Genomic DNA, 20996 nt, shown 5'->3' with positions numbered 1-20996 from the left:
AATTTTGATACATGTGATACTCTAATATTAGGTATTAGTGATAGCAGTACCTTTGACATTGGGTAAGTTAGATTTTAAAGTCGCGCAGATAGATTATTTGTGGGCTGTGTGATGTTAACCCCTGTTAACCTGAATTTCCTCAACTATAAATGGAGAGAATAAGAGTGTCTAAGGGAGAATACAAGAGGACATGTCACATCGGTATTCAACTAACTTATCCATTGTTTTATTTTTATTTTATTTTAGTTTTTCTAAAAAGATTTATTTATTTTAGTGAAAGAGGGAGAGAGAGAGAACATGAGTGGGCAGAGGAAGAGGGAGAGAATCCTCAAGCAGACTCCCTGCTTAGCCTGGAACCTGACTTGGTGCTTGATCTCATGACCCTGAGATCACGACCTGAGCAAAAACCAAGCATCAGATGCTTAACCAACTACGCCCCTCTATTGTCTTATATGGAGATTATTATTACAATGATCCATCTCTGAATAATGCCCTATTTAATAATTTCTAATGGACATTCGGTATGTGGCAGGGTGATCCCTTTATATTGTTGAAGAGGAGATTCATGAATGATATTGAATGGTCCTAACTTTGAATGTGTTGCTACTTACTTACATTTCTAAAACTGTCAACTAATTAAAAATCTAATGCCTTTTCCCTCTGTAGTGAACTTTCACTCATATTTTTACCTATTTTCCTTTAACAAGAGAATAGATTTTACCCATATAAACTTTAAAATAAGACATATAAGTCTTTCTTTTCCATCTTCATTTCCTTTCTTCTTTTGAAACATTTGAGTCTGGTTTTGTGTAATGCTCACCAACACACAGCTGTCAGCATTAACTCTGGGGAATTGTAAGTCTAGTCCCATTTTTAACGGAATGGAACAAAGCAACTTAAGTTATCACATCGGAAGGGATTTTTCTTCAGGGTAAAAAGAAATGGAACGTGGTCGATAGGATAGGTGTTAGATCCTTCAGGCCAAGGGGCTAACAGTAGAAGGGAGACTAGCAAACGGGGATGTACTAAAAATGTCTTCCAACTCAGTTCAGGGTTTTTTTTTTTCCTTTCTCCCACAGTTTCTTCCTCTGGATGCTGATTTCAACATCTACCAAAGGAAAAGATATTGTTATAGCTCTAAGAGCCCATCAGTAACCATGTTAAATTTCTGCCTGGTTCCCACTGCTATTCAGTGGTTGTGGCCAAGAGCTTGGTGAGTTCGGAGGTAGGTTTTCCAGAAAAAAGAAAAAAAAAAAAAGAAAGAAAGAAAAAAGAAAGAAAAAGTATTGCAAAATTTAAAACCTAAAAAAACAACTAATATGCCAAATAAAGTTCCACTAGACTGATATTTAGTGTTATTGAGACCTAAGAAGAAGAAATAAGTATTGAAAAACGGACTGCAGAAATAAGTATTGAAAAAATAAGGCAGGCCTACCTCTGAGAGGTACAGCCAACGACCAGGACTGGGCAACCTCTTAGGTTCTACAAACTTGGACTTTGAAGATGGAAAGATTTGAGTTCCAATCCTTGGACAAGTATTTAATTTTCTCTAAATTGCAATCCACTTCCCTATTAAATAGGGAAAATAATAATTTTGTAATAAGTTATGTGGAGGTTTGATGTAGATATGGATATAAGACACCTTAATACTTAACAGTCTATAAGGGCTCTGTTACTGGTAGTTGCAATTATTAATTTTATTATTTATTACTATTATCACTATTACTATTATTATTATTACTGTTATGCTCTGTTATAATTTTTGGAATTACTATTTCCTTACTTTTCCCACCAATTAAATTCATTTCAGATTCCTCACCATGGCCTTTCTGTTTAAGTCCCCTACCCCAACTAATCTCTTACCAACTTCTATGTATTTTACCTCCTGAATCTTACAAATCTGTCATTACCTGTGTCCTCTCATTGCTAATACTCTCAGCGTTTCTATCTAGAGAATCTTCCTTTCTTGTTTTTAAATGATTTTATTTATTTATTTATTTTAGAGAGACACAAAGAGAGAGTGCAAGCAGGAGAAGGGGCAGAGGCAAAAGGAGAGGGAGAGAGAATGCCAAGCAGGCTCCATGCTAAGCCTGGAGTTGGATGAGGGCTTCAATCCCAGGACCTTGAAGTCATGATCTGAGAGGAAATCAAGAGTCAGACACTTGACTGAGCCATCCAGGAGCCCCTGGAGAATTATTTCTAAACCTTTTCCCTATCTCTATTCTCTCCCATCTCTAATCCATCCCCCACAACACGGCTGAAGTGTTCTTTCTGATATATAAGTCTGATCCTATCCCAGTTTTATTTAAATACTTCCTATATACCCCATTGCCCCCCAAACCTTCCAACTCCATAGCATTCAATACCTGCAAAAATTTGGCTTAAAATTGTTTTGGTTCTCAGAAACAAACTTGTGCCTCATTCACACTCCCATTATAGGACAAACAGACCATTTCATCTTTCCTGGCTTGGTAGGCATTTGCTGTGCACAAGATGTCTCCCTGTCTACCTGGTGAATTCTTTCCCTTCAAGTCAAGGTCAAGCTCAGTTGCCTCTTTGTCTCTTCTAACATTTAGAATATGTTCACATTTTAGCATTTTGTTATGAAATTTTACTTCTTTAACTCACTAGTATACATTCCACTGATACCCATAATTTTTCTTTAAGTTCATCTTTGAAACTCAGAACCTAGCCCAGGAAAAGGGCAGTCAGTGAAGCTCACATATTTTGGCTATGCTTTTTTACTAGAAACATGCTTTCGTCTTGGAAAGCCAGAATTCCTATTAAGCTAGTATTGCATAAAAATGGGATTTTTATTATACATTACCAGCCATTCTGTAGATGACTAATCATGGCCAGCAGTATTTTGCACTTAAAAATAACAACTAATTTTTAAGGGAGATTTGGAAATTTCTCCTGTAATAAAATCAGCTGCAAAAGCTCTATCAGACCACCAGTGAATTACTTAACAAGACATTTTGCCATGTAGGTAAAATAAATAAATTCAGAGGCAGGACAAATAAAAAGAAAACCCAAACAAATGGAACTGTAATAAAGTATTTGGAAAAGCTAAAGATATAGTCCATACTTCTGGGTCACATAGGATCTGGTACAGAGTAGAATGTGTGTTCATGAAAGAGAGACTTACCTAAGCATTGTAGAAAGGGAGCTAATAAGTAGTGGTTCTTTTGATGAGTGATTTCTGACTAAAATTTCAGAAGCAAGCTGAAATGGTGACAAAAATTGCTCTACTAAGTCTGCTAACTGAAATGATTAAAAATATAAAAGATCTCAATGATTATAGGAGCTAAGGAAGAGAAAAGAACTAGAACAGGGAGAGAATAGTAACCTTTGGTAATATTGAGTATTATTACCAAAAGCTATATATATATTTTTTCTCTCCAGGGTTGAGTTTTTACACAAAGAGGAAGGACAGTGTGTCTGCTCTGTTTATAAAAGAATGGACTAACACCACAGAAAGGTTTCCCATTCTCCAATTTGCAGCCTAACTCAAGACCACTAGTCTTCTGAGAAACCACATTTCTGCATTTTATTAGCTCCTTCTCTTCAGTGATGTTTTCCAAACCCTCTCAGATACAGGTTTATACAGAAAATCTGATTATATATAAAGGGACCAAGGGTCAAGGATGAGGCAACAAGACTCTAATTGTCAGAAGACAATTTGGATTGCTAATGGCTCAGTCCCTACTGAAGACTCAGTAAGAACTACTTTAAGTGCATGAGGGGTGACACTACTTACTGAAAATAGGCTCAGGGAAGATATTAATGTTCTTTAGCCCAATAATGTTAATTTCTTCTTTTATAAAGATTAAGATCAAAGTCATATTTGTGGAGTAAATATGGTTTTCTCATTAAAGATTAGATTGTATAGCTTAAAAGTATAATTTGTGGGGCAGGGTAATTCACAAAGAACTCAGCCACAGCAATCTTTGGTGGAGTAGTATAGTGATTTTGTCGTTCTTCCTCTCAAAGTCTCAGAGTTCCTTCCTTCTCAAGACAGCAGAAGCTGAGATTCTGAGGCCAACAATTCTGAATGATACCAGAGAAGGCAGAGGGCTAGGGTTTTTTACTTGTGGACACAAAGAGAGTTTCCCAAAAGAAGCCCCACGGATGGAGAGAGTGCTTCATAAAAGAGGCTGTTTGAGGACCAAGAACAGTGAGGATTAACAGAGGAGGGTCAGAGGATAAGGGTGGCTCCATGTGGGACACTCAAATAGGGCCTGAATGGTGCAGTCTTTTCCTGTTTCTCTGTTCTGTCTCCTCCATACTCTGTCCTACACACCTCACCTGCCCTCAAACCTGCCCTTATGGGCCTCAACAGAGTAAATTAGATGAAAGACAGCTTCAGGCCTTTGTGCTGTGAACTTCTTTAGAACATTTATTTAATCTTTACTTTTAAGAACGTATTTATTTATTTACTTAGGTGTTGAGTTGTGCAAATTTTTTATATAATTTGGCTATTAACCCCTTATCAGATAGATCCTTTGCAAGTTTCTTCTTCCATTCTGTAGGTTTTCTTTGTTTTGTTGGCAGTTTCCTTTGCTGTGAGAAACATTTTTCTTTTGATATAGTCCCAACGGGTTAATTTTGCTTTTGTTTTCTGTGCCTGAGAAGACATCTAGAAAAGTGTTTCTATGGCTTATGTTTCAAGTGTGCTTGGTCTAGAAAAAGTGTAGTAGTACTCATGAAGAGGACACTTCTCCCTTCTGAATGCTGTCCCTACATGGTGGATCTCTGGGCACCAAGATGACTCTCAAGGTCTTCCTGAGAGATTTAGAAATATTTCCTGACCTTCTCCCTTACAGAGTCGTTAGGGGCTTCCCCGTCTGCCATGCACTCTAGATAAGATGGTCATATTGAAAATTCATATATATAGATGAGATGATAAAACTGGATATCACAAACTACTTATCTTCCTGCACTTGGAGAGACTTGTATTCCTGTAGCATGTTTAAAAGTTGATTTGGCTTGTGGATATGACAGGTCATCTTAGAGACCACAGAGAGGATGGAAACACTCATCTTTCTTATTGCTGTTAGACATAATAAAACTGATTCTTAAATTCTCTCAAAAATGACAATGCTATACAGATGTGAGAAAATATGGAAAATCTGGTTGACTTCTCTGACTTGTTGACCCACGTTATAAGCTAGGAACTAATTTTGTCACATCATGAATCCTAAATCCTGATATGTGAAAGACACTGTATTTTTCTACCTGCTGACAGAATTGTCATTTATGAAACTGCTCTCTAATTTTAAATAATTTATTAGTTAACTAAAGTAGCATTTCATCATATATATGTAGATAATAATTCATTACAAAAGGCCCCAGTATTCTATGAATTTAATTAGCCTGCAATTATCTGTATAAGGAAGATAGTATGTATAGCTTCTTCCTGAGATACCATGAAAAAGATGCAATATTTATTTACCCCAAGACACTATGAACAAATATGGAATTATCCTAAATTTGTATGGTCAGCATTTCATAATGCCACTATTGACTATAAGCTGATTATAAAATTTTTGTTAAGATGATATCCTCAAATATTTCAACAGACTTCAATAGAATAATACATTTTTATGTTTTTACATCATTGAAAATACAGGAAAGACCTGACTAATTCCCATGAATTTCCCCGAGGATCAAAAAAATTTCTAAATGGTGTTAAGAGAGAACCCTAATAAAATCATAACATCCGAGAGTTCCTGGAGGTATCACATAATTCGATGCTATATCTTAAGGTATAAAAGCCAATCTCCAAAATGGACTTTACTCTTCTTCCTTAGGCACTTTACTGACTTAGGAAACTTAACACCAGAGAGTTCTCATTCATGCCTAACTAAAACTTGCCTATTTCACATAAGCCTCTCATTTTCTTCTCAGTGAAAATGGACAATAGCTACTCATCACCTCCAGTACAATATTTCTTTATATAATAAAACACTTTTTCATTTTCATCTTTTAACCTTTTCCTTATTGAGTTAAGCACAAAATTCCTGTGGTTCTTACCCAAGGATCTATTACTCATTTTTTTTTTACATGGTTATTAGCTAAGGCAACTTTTCCTTTTCTATGGTAATTTTTGCATAATTTATGGAGCTCATAAATAGGTCATGATAGTGCTTAAAAAGCCCTAACAACTTTTACACTGCTAGGTGACTTTGGCTATTTTGTTCATAAACACCAACAATTCATTTCAATTTGTAATTGACAGATGATTCATTCTGAAACTGTCTTCACCTCCAGTTTTAAATTTTTATAAATACACACACATACACGCACATAAACAGACACACTGCTTTTTCCATCTCTGAGTGAATTATTACATATTTGTCCCTATTAAGCTCCGTCTCACTTATAATCACCTTGTTTAATTTGCCAAAGTCTTTATGAATTCTTGCAGTGTGGTTCTAGTCAATAACCACCCCTACTCAATATAAGGTAATCTGCATGTTTAATAAGCTTACTCCCTATTCTATACTTCTAATCAACACCGAAAATGTTCCTTAGAATCAAGGCCAGTGCTGACTTATGGGAAAAACTTTATTCAATATACCCTCTAAGGCTGACATTGAACCATTGATCATAACCTCACATATAGTCTGCTAACAAGCTCTGATACAATAATACATAATACTACTACACCAAAAAATGACCCAAATGAAATACAATGTAGATTCAAATGAGGAATCAATAGTAATTTGTATTTTTTTTTCCCCTGTAAGTTCTTTTAAGGAGTTCAAAAACTTTAATCACATCAAATTATTCATAGTGGAAAGAGATATCCGAAGAGAAAAGAAGTGACCAAGAGTAACAGCAGGGCAAATTTAATAGCCTGTTTGAAGACCCAGTAGAACACTAATGTCAAAGTAAAGTGGAAGGTCATTGTTTCAAGGAAGATTCTAATGACTCTATCTAAAAACAAAGATCTTGGCTTTTCATAACACAGAGCAGGAGACCTGGTTTCTACTGATAATTTAAAATTTCCCAAATACAAAATATATTTTTCTTCTTCCCAGTGCAATAGATCTGTGGATATATCCAAAAAAGTATTGTTTATGCTTTATTTCCAATTAGGTATGTTTCTTTTTTGATAAATTTTGACTCAAACTATGCACAAAATGCATGTCCTGATGTTCACAGTCAGCTCTTATTAATAGCCATTCAGATTATAAATGCCCAAAATGTTTTGGAAAGGTGTGCCCACCCCCACCCCCAATCCTTGCCCTGTTCAGCAACAATCCTGAGGATTATGTAGCATTGCTTTGGGAAAACGGCAGTCTTCCTCTGAAAAAGTGGCCCAGGAAGCCACCCGCAGATCTGTTCCTTATCTTCTCCATCACTTGCCATGATCTGGAGTATCTGGCAATTTTTAAACTTTTTCCTTAGGTTTAAAGATCAGGGTTTGAGAAGTAGGGGCTGTATTAGGGTGTGTGTGTAGGAGTGAAGGAGAAAGTCATTAAAAATAAATTGAATGTCTTTAGATGACAGGAGCTTGTGGAGCAGCTAAGAGGATCAGAGAACTAATGGGGTCAAACAGACACTTAGTAGAGGGTGGAGGTCAGCCTGTCAAGGTTGCTGGTGTGATGGAGAAGGTAGGAAAAGAAAGGTAAGACAAGAGAAACAGAAAGAAAGAAAAAAAAAAAAAAGAAGAAGATACGGCAAGTCAAGAGTTTCCTTTCAGTTCTGCCTTACAATCTAGGATTTCTTTTATAAAAATAATATGTGAGGGGCGCCTGGGTGGCTCAGTCAGTTAGGTGTTTGCCTTCAACTCAGGTCATGTTCCCAGGGTGCTGAAATCAAGCCCCACATCATGCTCCCTGCTCAGTGGGGAGCCTGCTTCTCCCTCTCCCTCTGCCTGCTGCTCCCCTTGTTTGTGTTCTCTTTCTGTGTCAAATGAATAAATAAAATAAAATAGATTTAAAAAATGTAAGTTTAAAAATATGTGAATATATTTTTGTCTGTTATCTTGGACTTAGTTTAATAAGCTACCTCATTTATGTGGTTGACAGAGACTTGTCTAGTTGAAGGGATATTGAAAATAATTTAATCCAAACTGTGGAACAATATTTGTGCAGTGAGAATAAGAATGGATCACATTTTTAAAGACAGAAAGCTAAGTACAAAGTGGTTTAAAAACTTGCCGTATTCTTTAGTAACAAGAATAAGAACCTTGAACTAGGTCTCTAGTCTCCTTCAGCATTCTTCTGCCCTACAGTCCTGCTTGCTGATCCCACCATCACTATTTCTATCTCATACTCTTCCTATGTTAGCTTCACAATCGCATGCCCCATCCTCCAACTAGCTCTTCTGAAATGACTCAGCCAAGTACTCCTGAGCATAGGGCTTTTATCATATCCACATACTTGTGGTAGATAGAATTTAATGACTCAGCTGATTTCAGGTAAGGAAGGAAAACAACAAGAAATAGGAGACAGTAATTTATATTTTCAAGTTCTTAATAGGTTTCTGGGTTGGGATAATGAAGGCTGGGGAGAAAGAAAGAGTGGAAGACTTGACTTGCTTAGAATAATTGCTTGTCAAGAAGAAGATCAAGGTAGGGGTTGTGGGCACTTATTAGTTTGGGGAAGTTTTCATCTTGGTGAGCTTAGTGTAAATAAGAATCTATAGCGATGCTAATACAGCCTTGTCCCTGGGAGTCACAACTAAAGTAGGAGACAACTTTTAATTAAATGCTCACTGAAGGGTGGATTTGAAAAACTCTGAGAGTTTTTATTTTTTTCAGAAAGAGAGAAAATCATGGTCTATAATATCTAGATGGCTATATGTTTATAAAACATCCGTCACTGTGGTATTTAAGTGCTTTGACAAGTAAGCCATTTCAACACTAAACAATACAGAGGAAGGGGATGAATGTCTTCCTCTGTCTGTAGTGTCTGTGTACTCTGAAGCTAAGCCTATACAATTCTGTACTAAACTGAAACATAAAAGTGGTATGAATCAGGCCCAGCTCACTTCAGCGACCTTGATTTTGGCTGTTCCTAATAAAGTGTGCAATTCCCTGCTGAGAGCTATGAGGTAGCCTCCCACTGGAAGCCTGAAGTGGGTGAGACACTAAGAAAACCTCAATGGCACACCATTTGGGGGCTCCTTCTCTTACTCTGGATAATGGCGCATAAAAATGGCTTTCCTATTTCTTTCTGATTTGTTGTGAGGTTTATACACAAGTCGTGAGGTTCCACAGTCTCAGGCCAGATTCTAAGAAACCCCTTTCTGGTTCATTATTTAATGAACTGCAACTAACTATGTGCTCAGTAAATTACTACATAAGGAAGGTACTGTACAGATGCAAAGGTGATGAAACTACATTCAAGAATATATGTTTTAACTGAGAAGGTAAAACAAGCAGAATACTGCCCCAGCACGAGGTAACTCAGGGTATAAGCCAGGTAGAGACAAAGTGGTTAAAAAAAAGGAGAGACACTGAATCTAGTTGCAAGCCCTGTGGTGAAAGCTACACAGAGAAAGCAACACATGAGCAGTGCTAGGAGAAGGCCGATGAAAGAGGAGTTAAAAGAGAAAACTTCCCTGACAACCAGATGTCCTGACCCAGGGTCAGTGCAGTCACTATCAGTAGCAGCCAGACCTTGACTGTAGTGATGGTTAATCAAGCTAAGGTGAGAACAGTGAATTATTCAGCCAGGTCCCTATTTATATTTATATTTGGATAAGGCTTCCTGACAGTTTTTTTTTTTTCTCCTCCTCCTCTTCCTCCTCCTCCTCCTTCTTCTTTTAACAAAAAGGGACTCTACCCTGCCACATCATTCCTATGCTAATCCTACCTTCTTTCCCTCTATTCAGGAAGAGCTTTCAAAATTTTAAAAAGCTCTGCAAAGAAGATAGCCCACAGGGCAGGAAACTACTCATCAAGGTAGTGTGGAAGGTGCAGGTCTAGAAAGAGAGGAGAAAGTCCTGTGTGGATGAAGTAGGGAATGGCCTGAAGCATTCCTTGGGGAAGGGGAAGCCTTTGGCATGAACTTGGTGACAACCTGGGCTAAAAATTCCACTGGCGGTGGAACAAGCTGGTGCTGCCCATCCAGACTCCCAAGGCTAGATTTCCTGTTTGGGGGCTTGGAGGATTAAATGGTGTGACAAGAAGACAACAGCCAGGACGATGGACTTATGAGGAAGGGCAGGGACATCTGTGCCAGAAGCCAGGGCAGCAATAACAAGGAACTTCGAGGGCTAGGGGAGCAGGTAGAGGGAATAACTGAGTGTATGGAATTGTGGACAAAATAGTAAAAGTGATAGTGATTAGCACCACCGAAAAGGGTGGAGGGAAGAACTGTCCAAGGAGTTCACAAGATCTCCTAGAGAACAAGGAGAAAAAAGGAAGCATTCGGAAACTATGCTGTTATTTATGACTCTTTGTTTCCCGTTTATTCTTTACATTAAACCTATGAAGTTGAACCCATTATCTTTTTACCCTTAGGGAGAATAAAGCTTAAAATGATTATGGAAAATGACAAGATCATTCAGCTAATAAGTGGCAAAGGATTTGGATGCAGATTTATTTAAATTCATGGTCTCCTGTGCCTGGTTTCTAGGATACCACATAACTTAGAAATATCTGAAATTAACTTAGCTAAATATAATTCAGCCATTGATTCTTCCCTGCAGAACTCTTTATTTCTCAGAAAACTTACAGTGACCCTATGGTTTTCATTCACTCACTTATTCATTTGTTTATTTCATTTGATAAAGTTTTAGTGTATTTGCTAATTGTACATAATATGGTCTGTCGATTAGGACAAGGTTTTTAGTGCCAGATTGCCTTGTTTACTATCTTAACTTTTGGTTTATTGTCTTCAAAATGGAGATGAGAATAATATATCTCTTATGGGGCCATTAAAAAGATTAAATGAGAAAATCAAAACCACAATGAGATATCACCTCACACCAGTCAGAATGGCTAAAATAAACAAGTCAGGAAATGACAGATGCTGGCGAGGATGTGGAGAAAGGGGAACTCTCCTACACTGTTGGTGGGAATGCAAGCTGGTGCAGCCACTCTGGAAAACAGCATGGAGGTTCCTCAAAATGTTGAAAATAGAACTGCCCTACGACCCAGCAATTGCACTACTGGGTATTTACCCTAAAGATACAAACGTAGTGATCCAAAGGGGCACGTGCACCCGAATGTTTATAGCAGCAATGTCCACAATCGCCAAACTATGGAAAGAACCTAGATGTCCATCAACAGATGAATGGATCAAGAAGATGTGGTATATATACACAATCGAATACTATGCAGCCATCAAAAGAAATGAAATCTTGCCATTTGCGACAACATGGATGGAACTAGAGCGTATCATGCTTAGCGAAATAAGTCAAGCAGAGAAAATACAACTATCATATGATCTCCCTGATATGAGGAAGTGGTGATGCAACATGGGGGCTTAAGTGGGCAGGAGAAGAATCAATGAAACAAGATGGGATTGGGAGGGAGACAAACCATAAGTGACTCTTAATCTCACAAAACAAACTGAGGGTTGCTGGGGGGAGGGGTTTTGGGAGAAGGGGGTGGGATTATGGACATTGGGGAGGGTATGTGCTTTGGTGAGTGCTGTGAAGTGTGTAAACCTGGTGATTCACAGACCTGTACCCCTGGGGATAAAAAGATATGTTTATAAAAAATAAAAAATTAAAAAAAAAAAGAGAAAATCTAAGCAAAGCTTTTAGGGAGATATCTGTCATATAGCAAAGTAGCCAGTAATGCTAGGCACTGTTATTCTTAATACCATGCACCAGGCATTCTGGGACACACTTGGGTACAAATGTGAATATGGCATAGCCCTTGCCTTTGAAGAATTTCTGCTCTCAAAGAGAAGACACACATGCAATGGCTAATTGTGTTTGTGCCAATGCATGATGCCAGAAGAGAAGGGAGATCTGGGTAATTTCAAGGAAAGGGAACAGTATGTGAGCTCCATAAGTATGAAATGTCCTCAAGAATGGCTTCACTGGAGCATGAACAAGTATGAGAATGGATTACGGTTGGTATCAGTAAAGAAATGAGCCCGGGTCAGCTTTTGAAGTGTTCCATATGCTGGGTTCTGGAGTTGCACTTTATTTTGATTGGATGTGGTAATAAATGAGGTTTCCAAACTAATTTTAAGAATGGAGGAAGGTAACCTGGATTGTAAGCTTGAATGAGAAGAGAATGCGATTGAGAGGGTAATAGTTGAAGTAAGAGGAAAAGAATAAGAAATGAAACAGTCAGCAAGGAGACTAGGGATTGTACCCTTGGGCATTTATGCCAGAGAAATGAAAACATATCAATACAAAAACAGATATGCACATAAATGTCCTTAGCAACTTTATTTGTAATAGCCAAAAACTTAGAATCAACAATTCCATGCAATAGATAAACTGTTAAACACACTGGTCCATCCATACCGGAGATTACTGCTTGGCAATAAAAAGCAATGAACTATTGATCCATACAACAACTTGGATAGATCTCAAGGGCATTATGCTGAGAGGGGGAAAAAGGGCTATTTCGAAGGGCCACATACTGTATGATTCAGCTTACAGAGCACTCTTGAAAGAATAAAAATCACAGGAATGGAGGACATATTAGTTATTATTAGGTTTGGGGATGGTGGAGAAGGAGGGAGTGTAGAATGAGGGAGATTTTTGTAATGTTAGGATAGTTCTACATCTATTGCAGTGATGGATATACATTCTGTAGAAGTAATAAAATGGCATAGAACTACTTATATGGATTGTATCCATGTCAATTTCCTTATTTTGAAATTATACTATAATTACTTAAGATGTAACCATGGGGGGGAAACTAGGTGAAGGGTACATGGGAACTCACTATGCTCTATCTTCACAACTTCCTGTATATATATAATTACTTCAAAATAAATTGTAAAAAAAAAAGCTTGTTTAAATATTAATAGAACATATTGCAATATGACAAACTATGGATTATTAATACTTTGTCCTTTAAAATTCATGGTATTTTCCTATTTTCTCAATATAGTCCTGTATTACTTTGAAAATGTATTGAATTTACTAAAAATAAGTCTGATTTATTTTTTGATGGCTAGAGGCTAAAAATAATGAACAGGCAGGATACAATCCATGAATAGCAGACATTGAGATGCAGCTTTTCTGCAAAATTGCATCTGAAAAGTCATCCAACCAGAGCGATTCTAGAATTTTCTCACATTAGTAACTCTCCTCTTCTGTACCTCTTTAGTTATGAGGTAGTCAACCACAGTTTCTCTTTAAAAACCTCGAAAAATAAAATTAGTCAATATTCCTGCATCTGCTATAAATGTAACTGTTAGCCTAGAGATCCAAATTTTCTCAAGTCACATTTCTCTTAAATTTCTTTAAACCTTTGGTATTTTCAAATTAAACAGCCCTGAAACAAGAAGATATATGGTTCAGGTTTATATTAGATAGAAGCTTACTAGCTTCCATACACTTCTACATCTTTTCTGTACCACCCAAGCTCCTCTCCACAGATAAAGCTGTCTTTCTCAGTGATGTCACTCTCCATTATCCCCAGGAAAAATTCCAAATTCTTCAACAAGCGTTATCATGCTTTTCAGGATTTTGTTCCGCTTCCCTTTTCTATTTCATTTCCTGCCACTCTCACATCACCTATCTCAATCCAGGAAGGAAATTAACAGATTTTGAACATCTGCCCCTTGCTAGACACTCTCCTGGGAATTTCATATCTCTCTTGCTTTTGCAAATATTCTCCAGTAAGGCACCTCTTCAGTCTTTTGAAATTCATCTTTTGAGATCAAACTCTCAGATAATACCTCTCTGTTGCCTGATAGTTTTTCCCCCCATTTCCTCCCCCTTTCTCCAAGTTATTGAATTAAATCACTCCTTTCCTGTGTTCACATAGCATTTCACAAATAAATCTATCATAGTTCCTATGTCATTAAATTCTATACTGCTCTGTCTCTAAATTGTGACTCAGGGATAATATCTAAATATCTTTTTAGACTCAATACCTATCATGCTGTGTATGTGTATGTGTATGTGTGTGTGTGTATACATACATATGTATATGTATGTATATTCATATATACATATATGAAATATATATTCAGTTGAATTAAATGAATGAAGCTAATATATATATTTAGTTTTTATAGTTAGATATACCTCCATTTTCAAAAAGCAGGATTGTAACGATCTCTTTGAATAGGAACTTGCTAAATATAGTTACATAGTTTTGTAGAGGCAAAGGAAAGAAAGAATTTCATTAGAGAGCACTTGCCAGTTCTACCATTCTCTCTGTACCAAGACCTGGTGACAGATTTAGATTTATAAACCTAGGGCTAGCTCATAGTCTGTTGTGTAGCACTGAGAAAAACAACTGCTTAAATTTTTTTTTTTCCTTTTCCAAATGTGAGCAAATGTGGATACAGAAGTCCTGTTATTGGAATGCTAAGGAAAAAGGAATTTCCTCCAGTGATAAGACAGAATAGGGATCTCTTTTTGCATATACTTGGAAAGAAATTTATCTTAAATTAGTTTATTCAGTGACTACATGAAGTCAATATTTGTTTAGTCCAACCTCCAACATTTTGGTGAATGAATGCTTTAAACATAAAAATATGATGGGATTTTGGGATCCCTTTGAATAGACCCAAGCTTACTTATAGCCCCAGGAATGAAAAGACCTCAAGTTTCACCACTAAAGACCAATCCGATTCTAAAGTTATTAATGACTATAATTGTACAACTGTGATTTCCCTCATAGCTCTTTTTACCTTATGTAGGAAAGAAGTAGGTTTTTGAAAACTGCGACACAACAAAGACTAATGGAACTAATGTTCATAATGTTATTACCCAGTGTTTACTCTGATATTACCTTCAAAATTTCACATACTCCATAACATCATTGCCAATTTTAGCCTGGTTACCAGTAGGAAAATGTAAATTTCATTTGCTAGATATCTAAAAACAATTATCTACATGTTATTATCATTCGATCACAATGAACAAGTCCAAATGTCATTAGAGTCTTGTAGAAATTGCCTATTTTTTCCTGTAGAAACTGAACTGTATACCTCAATATTACCCATTCCAACTTATCATCATCTGTCATATGACATCATATCAAGCAACAGAACATAGTTATCCTTGAAGGGGTATAAAATTAAACTTGGGAATTACTTTTTCAGTGAAAATCCACTCTCAAATTTTAATTAATGGCAAGTGCCAACTAGAAGGTTAGATGTGGATAAATATTTAATTTTGAAAAAGGGGTAAATTTTGTAAAATGTATTCAGTTTCCCCAGAATAAATCTATTGGATTTCTCTTACCAAACTGTAAATTTATGTCCAATATCTATTTAGAAGTAGCAGCTTTTTCCTAATTTCCCTTTCTATATTTTCATTGTTAGTGTATAAGAAAACAACTGATGTCTTATTGCTGTTGCTAGGATTTCTAGTATTATGTTGAACAACAGTGGCGAGAGTGCACATCCTTGTCGTGCTCCTGATCTCAAAGGGAAGGCTGTCAGCTTTACCCCATTGAGGATGATATTCACTCTGGGTTTTTCATGGATAGATTTTATGAAGTTGAGGAATGTTCCCTCTATCCCTATCCTTTGAAGCGTTTTAATCAGGAACGAATACTGTATCTTATGAAATGATTTTTCTGCATCAGTTGAGAGGACCGTGTGGTTCTTCTCTCTTCTCTTATTGATTTGTTCTATCACATTGATTGATTTGCAAATGTTGAATCACCCTTGTATCCCATGGTAAATCCCACCTGGTCATGGTGGATAATCTTTTTAATGTACTGTTGGATCCTATTATCTAAGATCTTGTTGAGAATCTTGGCATCCATATTCATCAGGAATACTGGTCTGAAATTCCCCTTTTTGGTGGAGTCTTTGTCTGATTTTGGAGTCAGGGTAATGCTGTCTTCATAGAAAGAGTCTGGAAGTTTTCCTTCTGTTTCTATTTTTTGAAACAGCTTCAGGAGAATAGGTATTATTTCTTCTTTGAATGTTTGGTAGAATTCTCCAGGGAACCTGTCAGGTCCTTGACTCTTGTTTTTTAGGAGGTTTTTGATCTTGATTTTTTTATCTTGATTTGACCTTGATTTTTAGGAGGTTTTGATTGATCACCTCAATCTCTTTACTAGATATTGGTCTATTCAAGTTGTCAGTTTCTTCCCAATTCAGTTTTGGAAGTTAATAGGTTTCCAGGAATGTCTCCATTTTGTCTAGGTTGTTTAACTTATTGGCATATAACTGTTGATAATAATTTCTGATGATTGTTTCTATTTCCTTGGTGTTAGTCGTGATCTCTCCCTTTTTATCCATAATTTTATTAATTTGGGTCCTCTCTCTCTTTTTTTTGGATTAGTTTGGCCAATGGTTTATCGATCTTATTGATTCTTCAAGAAAACCAGCTTCTAGTTCGTTGATGCATTCTACTCCAACTCTATCTCATTGATCTAGTTTCTATCTCATTGATCTCTGATTTAATCTTGATTATTTCTCTTCTTGTGTGTGGGGTTGGCCTAATTTATTGTTGATTCTCCAGTTCTTTAAGGTGTAAAGAGAACTGGTGTGTTCTGGATTTTTCAGTTTTCTTGAGGGAGGATTGGATGGCTATGTACTTCTCCCTTAGGACCGCCTTTGCCATATCCCATAGGTTTTGGACCAAAGTGTCTTCATTCTCATTGGTTTTCTTGAATTGTATAAGTTCTTCTTTGATTTCCTGGCTGATCCAAACCTTCTTAAGCAGGGTGGTCTTTAGCTTCCAAGTGTTTGAATTCCTTCCAAACTTTTTCTTGTGGTTGAGTTCCAGTTTCAAAGCATTGTGGTCTGAGAACATGCAGGGAATAATCTCAGTCTTTTGGTATCAGTTGAGCCCTGATTTGTGACCCAGTATGTGATCTAGTCTGGAGAAAGTTCCATGTGTGCTCGAGAAGAATGAGTATTCAGTTGTTTTAGGGTGGAATGTTCTGTATGTATCTATGATGTCCATTGGTCTAATGTGTCCCATTCAATGCTCTTGTTTCTTTATTGATTTTCTACTTGGATGATCTGTCTGTTACTGAGAGTGGTGTGTTAAGATCCCCTACTATGAATGTATTCATATCAATATGTCTCTTTATCTTGATTAACAGTTGTCTTATGTAGTTGGCTGCTCCTGTATTGGGGGCATATTTACAATTTTTAGATCTTGTTGGTGGATAGACCCTTTAAGGATGATGTAGTGTCCTTCCTTGTTTCTGACTACAGTCGTTAGTTTAAAATCTAATTTATCTGATATGAGAATCACTACCCTAGCTTTCTTTTGAGGCTCATTGGCATGAAAGATGTTTCTCCATCCTTTCACTTTCAGTCTGGATGTATCCTGAGGTTCCAAATGGGTATCTTGTAGACAGCATATGGATAGGTCCTGTCATTTTATCCAATCTGCAACCCTGTGCCTTTTAATGGGAGTGTTTAGGCCATTCATGTTGAAAGTGATTATTGAAAGATACATTTTTATTGCCATAATCTTGCCTGTGAAGTCCTTGTTTCTAGATTGTCTCTGTATATTTCTGTTCTATGTCACTCTTGGGTTCTTTTTTCTTTTATAGAACCCTCCTTAATATATCTTGTAGTGGCAGCTTGGTGGTCACCTACTCTTCTAAACCTTGCCAGTCTTGGAAACACTTTATCTCTCCATCCACTTTGAATGTCAACCTTGCTGGATAGGGTATTCTTGGCTGCATGTTCTTCCCATTTAGTGTCCTGAATATGTCTTGCCAGCCCTTTCTGGCTTGCCAGGTTTCTGTGAACAGGTCTGATGTTATTCTGATGGACCTTCCTCTGTATGTAAGGAATCTCTTCTCCCTAGCTGCTCTGAAAAGCTCTTGTCTAAAATTATGATCCGTCAGTCTCACCATCAATGCCTTGAGGTCTTTCCAGATTCATTGATCTTGGGAGGTGTTCTTTCTACCTCTAGGACATGAACGCTGTTTCCATTCCCCAGACTGCGAAAATTTTCATCCCCAATTTGTTCAACTATATCTTCTAGTCTTCTCTTTTTCTCCACCCCCTCAGGGATCCCAATATTTCTGATGCTGGAACATCATGGCATCATTTATTTCCCTAATTCTGTTTTCATGGCTTCTAAGCTGTTTCTTTCACGCCTCTTCCTGATCCTTTTTCTCTATCAGTTTGTCCTCTAGATCACTAATTCTATCTTCTACCTTGGTTACCCTAGATGTTAGAGTATTTAGATTAGATTGGATCTCACTGATAGCATTTTTCAACCCTATAGTCAAACAATCTTTGACAAAGCAGGAAAAAACATACAGTGGAAACGAGACAGTCTCTTCAATAAATGGTGCTGGGAAAATTGGACAGCTATGTATAGAAGAATGAAACTTAACCATTCTCTTACACCATACACAAAGATAAACTCGAAATGGATAAAGACCTCAATGTGAGGTAGGAATTTATCAAAATCCTAGAGAAGAACGTAGGCACTAACCTCTTTGACAACAGCCACAGCTACTTGTTCTAAGATATGTCTCCAAAGAGAAAGGAAACAAAAGCAAAATTGAACGTTTGGGACATCATCAAGATAAAAAGCTTCTGCACAGCAAAGGAAACAGTCAACAAAACAAAGAGGCAAACCATGGTATGGGAGAAGATAATTGCAAATGCCACTACAGACAAAGGGCTGATATCCAAGATCTATAAAGAACTCCTCAAACTCAACACATGCAAAACAGATAATCACATTAAAAAATAGGTAGAAGACATGAACAAACACTTCTCCAAAGAAGACATACAAATGGCTAACAGACACATTAAAAAATGTTCATCATCATTAGCCATCAGGGAGATTCAAATCAAAACCACACTGAGATACCACCTTACACCAGTCAAAATGGCCAAAATCAACAAGACAGTAAACAAGTGTTGGAGAGGATGTGGAGAAAGGGGAACCCTCTTATACTGTTGGTGGGAATGCAAGTAGGTGCAGCCACTTTGGAAAACAGTGTGGAGATTCCTTAAGAAATTAAAAATAGAGCTTCCTTATGATTCTGCAATTGCACTACTGGGTATTTATCCCCAAAATACAGATGTAGTGAAAAGAAGGGCCATCTGTACCCCAATGTTTATAGCAGCAATGGCCACAGTTGCCTAACTGTGGAAAGAGCCAAGATGCCCTTCAACAGACAAATGGATAAAGAAGATATGGTCCATATATACAATGGAGTATTATGCCTCCATCAGAAAGGATGAATACCCAACTTTTGTATCAACATGGACAGAACTGGAAGAGATCGTGCTAAGTGAAATAAGTCAAGCAGAGAGAGTCAATTATCATATGGTTTCACTTACTTGTGGAGCATAAGGAATAACATGGAAGACACTGGGAGATGGAGAGGAGAAGTAAGTTGGGGGAAATCGGAGGGGGAGACAAACCATGAGAGACTATGGACTCTGAGAAACAGACTGAGGGTTTGGGAGGGGAGGAGGGAGGGGGGGTTTGGTGAGCCTGGTGGTGGATATTATGGAGGGCACGTATTGCATGGAGCACTGGGTGTCATGGATAAACAATGAATTTTGGAACACTGAAAAAGAAATTAAATTAAATTTAAAAAAAAAAAAAAGAAGAAGTAGCAGCTTTTCCCCTCTCTCTCACTGACTTTTCTCTACTAGCTCTGTCCTTCTGGGTCTGGAGAAGCAACTTTGAATTTTGGGAATGAACATGTGCCTGGTAAATGTGTGCCAATGACATAGCAAAAATGAACTGAAAAAGATGCATTGACAAGCATTGTTTCATTTAGTGATGAGCAAATCTTATGGATATAAATGATTAAGGAGCATGACATGGATGGTATTGTAGGTTTTGTCTTTTCTAAGAAAAATTAAACTTTGGATTTTTCAAGAAAGTTTGACATTAGTTGCAAATAGAACTTTAAATGTTTCCAAGAAACACTGCCTGCAATTATGTTTACCAATGCAGCTGAGGCATGAAATTAGAAGATATCTTTAAGTTTGTGGAGAGAATCAGACTTCTCTTAACTCCTTTGGCTCTGATTTTTCCCCTTTCAAAATTAGTCTACTGATAAGATTAGAAGAAAGGGAGATTTATTATACCCACTGTTGGCTTTTAATAATGTGAGCTGGCATTAGAAAGAAATAATTTTTTAAGAAATGAAGGCTCAGTTATTGTGGATTGTGGAACTATACTTGTGGGAAACATCATGTGAAATTATGATCTTTTTCCATTAGCTTTAGAGAAACCTTATGGGTGTAAAAATTTGATAGAGGCTTCTGATCCCAGTGCTATTGCATAAAAGTCAAGATACAAACTAATGCTGGCAAAGCTGGTAATGATTAAATAGTTCATATACACACACACACCATGAGGCCTGCAACCCCAGGGAAGCAGATCAGGCAAACAAACTGTAAAAACCATGCTACATAAGGAAAAATTTCAGTGGGTATGATATGGATTGGTATTCGATTGACATGGGTTAGATTTCTAGCTCTGACACTATTGTTTATGTGTTCTTGAGAATTAATCTTGCAAACTTCTGTTTCTTCATCTACTTTCAGTAACTGGATGAAATAATTAACTGTCTGTTATGATTATTAGTTGAATTTGGGGTTTTCAATTTTGTACCACAGGCAATTGAAAAAAAAAATCCTACTTCTTTATAGATCATTCATTCTTGGTTTTATTTTTAGTATTGTGTTATAATAGTTTTGTGGCTATTAATGGACTTCATTTACAACATTTCTAAAAGGAAGAAAACTCTGATGTTTTCCTTTAAGGATGAATTAAATCCCTACTGAATTCCTTAACAAATATAATTATTCATAATTTTGAATTGTCAGTTTTGTGGAGAGTGAACGTTCTTCAATTCTAAGATGATTCATGCTATCTTATTTTTGGACGAATAAAACATTTTCAGGAAAATGTTTCTGAAACAA

The 20996-nt window shown here is 36.9% G+C and overlaps 1 protein-coding gene across 5 annotated transcripts in view; it reads right to left on the bottom strand.

The window, feature by feature from the left end:
• The window catches only part of GRID2 (glutamate ionotropic receptor delta type subunit 2), a 1491890-nt gene that overhangs the window by 245560 nt on the left and 1225334 nt on the right, over positions 1-20996 (bottom strand). The gene's annotated exons all lie outside the window — the stretch shown is intronic.

Source organism: Mustela erminea, chromosome 2, assembly GCF_009829155.1.
Source record: "Mustela erminea isolate mMusErm1 chromosome 2, mMusErm1.Pri, whole genome shotgun sequence".
In the NCBI taxonomy this organism is placed as follows: Eukaryota; Metazoa; Chordata; class Mammalia; order Carnivora; family Mustelidae; genus Mustela; species Mustela erminea.
The sequence above is the reverse complement of the archived record's forward strand: the minus strand, read 5'-3'. Positions and strand labels throughout refer to the sequence as shown.